Below are 6,924 nucleotides of genomic sequence, written 5' to 3' on the forward strand. Positions count from 1 at the left end.
CAGCAGAGAGAAAATGAGTGCCTGAATTAGGCAGTGGTGGTGAAAAATCAGAATGGGAGAAGGATTTTAGGGTTTTGTTGAAGTAAAATCAGTAGAACTTGGGCTCAATCAGGTATCAGGAGAAAGGAAGGGGAACAAAGCCTGACTTCTGGGCTTCTGGCTTCTACAACCATTTAGTGAAGGTTTCTTTAATGGCAGGCAGGAATACAGTTTTAGAAGGTCTGGACTGGAGAGACATTTGGGGGAATCATCCCCTGAGTGTTGAGAGTTAAAGACATGCAAATGGTTGAAGCTAGCCAGGAAGAGTGTATACAGTTAAAACAGAGAAGGGCTGGGAGGTGCCAGTTTGTAGATATGTATTTGTCAAAAGTGGAACTAAAGGAAAGGTATATGGTTGAATGAGCTTAAACCCAGCATGAGCTTTAAAGAAGAAACTGTGAGTTATTAACATGACCTTCCTGTTCTGCATCCAGAATGTTTTTATAAATAGGAAGAGTCATGGGTTTTATTTGATTTATTATTGACACCCTCTTTGACTCCCTAACGTAAAATCACTTCTGTCTAACTACCCTCCTATGTATTTCATCAGAATTTGTTAAAGACTAATTGCATATAATGGAAAAGTACTTTGAATTGCATGGAAGAAAAAAAATCACAAAAATCCCAGCATTATCAAATAATTTTTAATGATGACATACTATGAAAAAGTAATCCCATGGTAAGAATCTTCAAAGAAGTGCCATTTTTATGTACAGTACTTGCATAAATATAATACGGTTCCACCTAAAAGGCTTGTAATGGTTTTAGAAAGTGTAAAAGCTGATGAGAATCAGTGTAAGCCACCACCAACTACCATTTCCCTCATTAACAATGAAATAATGATGCAAAAGGTCATTTGAAATGTTGGAACAGTTGAACATCTATCAGTTGGCTCCCTGGATTAACCAGTGTTTTGCATTCTGATGCCTAAAATTAACAGCTGACAGGCTGTTCCAGATTGGTGATCTTCAAATTTTTGCTCATGAGCCCTCTGCAAGAATTTTGAAAACCATGTACCCTCTCACATTTTAAAGTTGACATCTTAAATTTTTATGTTTTAAGTCTAAATAGTTGCAAAGGATGTAATATTGATATTTTTACTAAAAATATATAGTATTACTTTTAAGGTCTCCAGTGGAATATAAATCATAGAGATTTGATTCTCACTATCATATATTTTTTTTAATACACAAATAAGCTATTTTTTAACTGGCAGAAAATTTACTTGTTTCTTTTCTTTTTAACTCATTTTCCATTTCACTTTCTCCACAGAACTTTATCCTAATGTAATATATTTATGATTAAAATGTTTTTTTACCAATCACCATACTTCTCTAAAACACATTTGTACATTTAAATTAAAATATTTTGCATTTCCTTTGATCATGTAATCCTGACTGCTTAATTTTTTTTTCTGGTATGAGTTATACTTACAGTTACTAGTAGTAGATATTTGTTCAACACAACATATATTCATTAAAAGTCTAATGAAGAAGTGAATACAAAAAATAAAATTTTCTTAAAACCACAACAATGAGATTGAGGAGCTTGTAAAAATTCATTTATCTTTTGATGAATATTACATATTACTAGAATGACACTATTCAGCTTCAATTTTATTTATTTTCTTTAATGGAAAGAAAACTTTGTAGTACTGTTTTCACAAGAGGTAACATGTCAGATATGACATATTACTGTATCTTCAAATATTATTTCTAGGTTTTCTTCCAATTTTCTTGAAACCAAAGAATTGGAAACCACTCACAAAAGAATTATTTCGATTCAATATTTAGGGTCATTCACTGTTTACTACACCAACACTGATCTTCCTAATTGACACCTTGATTGCCACCCTGGAGGGCTTTCCTTCCTGGGCCAATTCACAGGAAGACAGATAAAGCGTGCCTTTTTTCTTAAAGTGGGTGAGAGTGGTTTGGGATGCTGACCAAGAGAACCCAGTCTTCCCAACAGTAAATATATTCTCCGATCACTTGGTAGGAGAGAGAACACAGTAGAAAGTGTACACAGAAGTTGAGGAGTGTAAAAATGCATTATTTCTATGAAAACTAAGTTGATTGCTTTGAAAAAGCTAAGTTGCTCTTAAAATTGATGACAAACTAGGTGCTGCAAACACTACAAAAGATTGAAAATATTTTTTAAATGTTAAAGAGTATGTACTTCCTTTGCTTAGTAAATAAGCTTAAATTCTTGTTTTACTTTAAATCACAACTAAATATTTTGTATAATTCATGACCTATGCAGTGATAATTTACACTTACTGAGAGGTTACCATGTGCCAGGACCTGGCCTGATTAATTTGTTTGTATTCGTTCATCTTCATGACAGCCCCATGAGGTGAATATCTTTTCATCCCCATTTTACAGATGTAGAAATTGAGATACAGAAAAATGTAATCTGCCCAAGATCACATAGCTAATAAAAGAAACAACCAGGCAGCCTTTTTATGTTGCAGGGGGTGGTGGTGGGAACAAGGTCTCACTCTGCCAACCAGGCTGGAGTGTGGTGGCAATTTTGGCTCACTGAAACCTCTGTCTCTCCAGCTCAGATAATCCTCCCTCCTCAGCCTCCAGAGTAGCTGGGACTACAGGCATGTGCCATGACTCCCAGCTACATTTTTTTATATTTTTGGAGAGACAAGGTCTTGCCATGTTGTGTAGGCTGGTCTTGATCTCCTGTACTCAAGCCGTCCTTCCACCTCTGCCTCCCAAAGTGCTGGGATTACAGGCGTGAGCCATGGCACCTGGCCAAAGCAGTCTTTCTTTGGAGTCTGTGTTCTTAATAAGTAAGCCTCTCCTCTAAAACTTTAACCTAGATTACATTTATATCTTGAGTTAAAAATAAAATGTGTAAAGTCCATATACACAACATTTTTATGGTTTTCCTCTTTAATAGCTTTTTTGGTTAACTGACCAAGCATTGTGTGTACTAAGCGGTCTTCCACTGGACTGTAAGTGTTATATAATAACAGTAACAGTTTTATAAACTATGAGCCAGGAATGATGTAGGACATCCAAAAACTGCTTAGTCAATTTGGTTACAAAATCATAATAAAATGGTGGAAATGGATATTTAAAAGTTTTAAAGAACTCGAAGTAGATTTTTCAACCAATTTTAACAAAATGTTGCATATTTCTCTCATTTCATTATGCCTTTGAAAAACAATTCTCAGAATACCTTTAGGCATGCAACAGAGTAAGATTAACAATATAAATATTAATGTATTTTAATTAAACTCTTGTGAAACTTCTAATGCAAAACACCTAGTACTACTTATGTCCTCTCCTACCCATCTGCCTCTCCTTCCAAAACTCCCAGTTTGCATTTTGTGTATCTAAGACGTACAGACCATGAACATCTGCATTTTTCTTCCTTTTTATTATAAAGGAATCTCAAGCTCTCTCCTCTATTTCCTTAAAGTTACCACATCATTCCAAAATAAATTTAGCTTGATCAAGTTTAACATTTAAATTGCAAATGCAAATCTCTATTCAAACATCTACTACAGTCCAGACTCTCTATTAGACTCTGCAGGCAGAGTGGTGAGCATAGGAGACAGTGCCAAGTGAAGGAGAATGTGCTTCCTCCCTCACAGATCCTATAGTCCAGAACAGGGTGTAAGCAACTGACCCACAATCAATGTCCAGCGAGATAAGCGATACAGGAAGGGTGGTGGTCGTACAATGTGAATGGGACCCTGGGAGTTGTGCTACTCTGCAGACTCCATTGATGAGCCATTGAAAACTCAGCCTTTGTGCTGTAAGTCTCTGAGGCTCCCTGTTGGCTGAGTGACTTTCTGAGCTCCCTCGGTGACTGGCTGCATGATTGAAATTGGTGAGACTAACCAATGGGCATTTGCTATTTAACCTTCCAAGTGGCTGTAGCTGACTATAGTGCTTTGGTCTGCTTCAGGGTTTTCCCTCTGAGATGAGATGAGGGCTGTGGAAATACAATTCTTCATGGTATTTCCTTCTTTACCCTTGTGTGGGGAATGAGAGGATATTTCTGTTGGTTTCCTGTACCCCACCCCTCCATGGCTTTGACAGCACTTGCTGCTGCTGCTGTGGCTTAGAAAAGAAAAGAACCATGGGCAGCAGGAGAACAACTCCTTTCCTTACCCAGATACTTAGCCATCTCTATTGCTGGGTTATTAAAAAAGAACCTTGTAGGCTAATAAAGAAAATGGTTCAAAAAGGAAGCTCCTGTGGCTACAAAACAGAGACATCTGCATAAACTAGTCTTGAAAATTTGCCTTATACTTTAGCATTGCCTATATATAAACATTTATGATAAAAAAATTCAGAAGTCCTCTTATAACCTGTATCACCTCGGCTGTGAAACTGCGAGAACAGATAGGAAAAGCAAAAGAAAGCAGAAGTGGCTTGGTGGCTCTGGCTAAAAGCCTTAGGACTGACTTCCGAAGGAGATGGGCAGAGATATAAATCTCTGTACAAGGGAACTTGTCAACTTCAGACTCCACATGGACTGAGGCTGACGTCCAAGAAGTTGTATCTGGGTGATGGGGGCATGCAGCAGAGGGAACGCAGTGGGAGCAGTGGTGTCCTGGGAAATGTGTGGATTTTAGAGGCAGACAGACTCGAATTTAATTCCTGCCTTTGCCATTTAATAGCTGTGTGACCTTGGACAAATTAGAATCTTTAAAGCTCTTCACTTTTCTCATGATGTTATTGTGCGGAGGAAATGAGACGTGTATAGAATATTAGACCAATGACTACATTCCATTAATTTCAGTTCTTTCCATTTCAAGTAAGCTGAATGATTTCCCGAGATCACATCCATTACGTGGAAGCCAGTTTGGAGCTGGAAGGCGGACTCAGTTCTCAGTCTGGAGTGTGCTCATTTCTCATGTGCTCAGTAACCTGCTTCTGCCAGCTGCAGCAGTGACCTGCTTTCTCCCATCCCTCAACTCCTAACACATTTCCTAAAAACAGAGTAACAAACATCCATGTGAAACATCCATGAATTTACTGAAATTTGTGGTGAAAAGGCAGAAAATGCCCCCACGGAAGATTTATGGGAGCAAGAAGCCCTTCTGAGTACCTGTGCAAGACCCCAGATCTGTTTTTTACAATAGAGTAGCAGCTCCTTTGTCCTGGTTCCGTAAAGCTTTGTGATAATTGACCTGTGCACATTTTGAAAAGGGCCACCCTGCCATTATTGCCATAGTAACTAATAGTTATTTGTGTATTGATAGTAGTTATTGTTACTTTGATCTTTTCTGAAAGCATTTCATGGAAGTTTGTCAGACTGTTTTGGTGCCACCACATGGAGCCCACTAGGTTGTCTTTGATGACAATCAAGATGTCACTAATGACTTCCTCTGTTGATTTTAAACCTCAGTAAATTGTTCGTTATCCAACTGAAACCAACAAAAAGGTATGGATGGCCAGGAGTGGTGGCTCATGTCTATAATACCAGCATTTGGGGAGGTGGAGGTGGGTGGATCATTTGAGCCCAGAAGTTCAAGAACAGCCTGGGCATCATGGCAAAACCACATCTCTACCAAAAAAAAATACACACACACACACACACGCACGCACACACACACACAAATTAGCTGGTCATGATGGCACGCACCTATAGTCCCAACTACTAGGGAGGCTGAGGTGGAAGACTGATTGAGCCTGGGAGGTAGAGGCTGCAGTGTGAGCCATGATCATGCCACTGCACTCCATCCTGAACAACAGTCAGCCCTGTCTCAAAAAAAGAAGAAAATGTACAGTGCTCGCTCTGTGCAAGAAACGGACTGAGTCACTAAAGAACACAAAGATGAGGACAGCATGGTTACTGCTGACCAGAACTTTACAGGTGGGGAAGAGGAGTAGACGTGTACTATACATGGAAAACTAAAATACAAAATGGTACAAAAATTGTATCAGCTGTTGGCACAATAATGCTGAGTAAAAAGCCACCCTAGACTCAATGGATTAAAACCTCAGTTATGTACTTGTAGGTTGGTTGGGGGTGGGTTGATCTAGTCTGGACTTGGCAGGGCTGGCCTTCAAACTGCAGTTTGGGTTCAGGTTCACTCCTCATGCCTCTCGTCTACCTTGATCAGCAAGCCAGCCAGGCGTGTTCTGCTCATAACAACAGCAGAAGTGCAAGAGGGGCAAACAGAAACCTGTGATGCCCCTTGAAACCTAGATTCAGAACAGGCACGCCATCGTGTCTGTCCAATTTTACTGGCTTAAGCAAGTCCCTTGGCCAACCTCTGCAACAACTGGTGGGGAAGAATACTCTACCTCTAGAGGGAGAAACTACAATGTCAGTTGACAAAGGGGATGGAGACAGGGAGGAGTGAGAAACGGGGAAGAATGATTTAGCCTTCCACAGTAAAATAATAAAAGCTCAAAGCATTAGGGGGCATGATAGAGAGATTAATTAATTTTGATGGTGGAATCAGTGTTACCTTCTGGAGAACATGGCATTTGAGATAACCTTGAAGAGTGAGTAGAATTTCAATAAGCCAAGCTGGGGGTTTGGACATTCTAGAGAGAGCCAGTACCACAAAGAAAATCATAAGCAATACTGACTTTAATAAGATGATGAAAAATTTTATGGAGTGGCTAAAACCCTGAGCATGGGATCATTGGAAGGTGGAAACAAAAACCAGAAAGGCACAGATTAGCAGGTTTTAAACATTGTGGGTTCATTTGAGAATTCATTGAACGCTCTGAAGCTTTATCCTAGAAAAATACACCTTTGCACACTTACACATTTGTATGCAAGTTCAGCCCTGTAAATATGTGAGGGAGGAGCAGACAATTCTAGATGGGAATTAGCTGATGAATGGCCTTGAGTGACATGCCAAGAGGTTTAGCATTCGTTCAGCAAGTAATATAGAGT

This window comes from Sapajus apella, unplaced genomic scaffold (assembly GCF_009761245.1).
Source record: "Sapajus apella isolate SASKATOON/1434 unplaced genomic scaffold, GSC_monkey_1.0 scaffold3, whole genome shotgun sequence".
Lineage (NCBI taxonomy): Eukaryota > Metazoa > Chordata > Mammalia > Primates > Cebidae > Sapajus > Sapajus apella.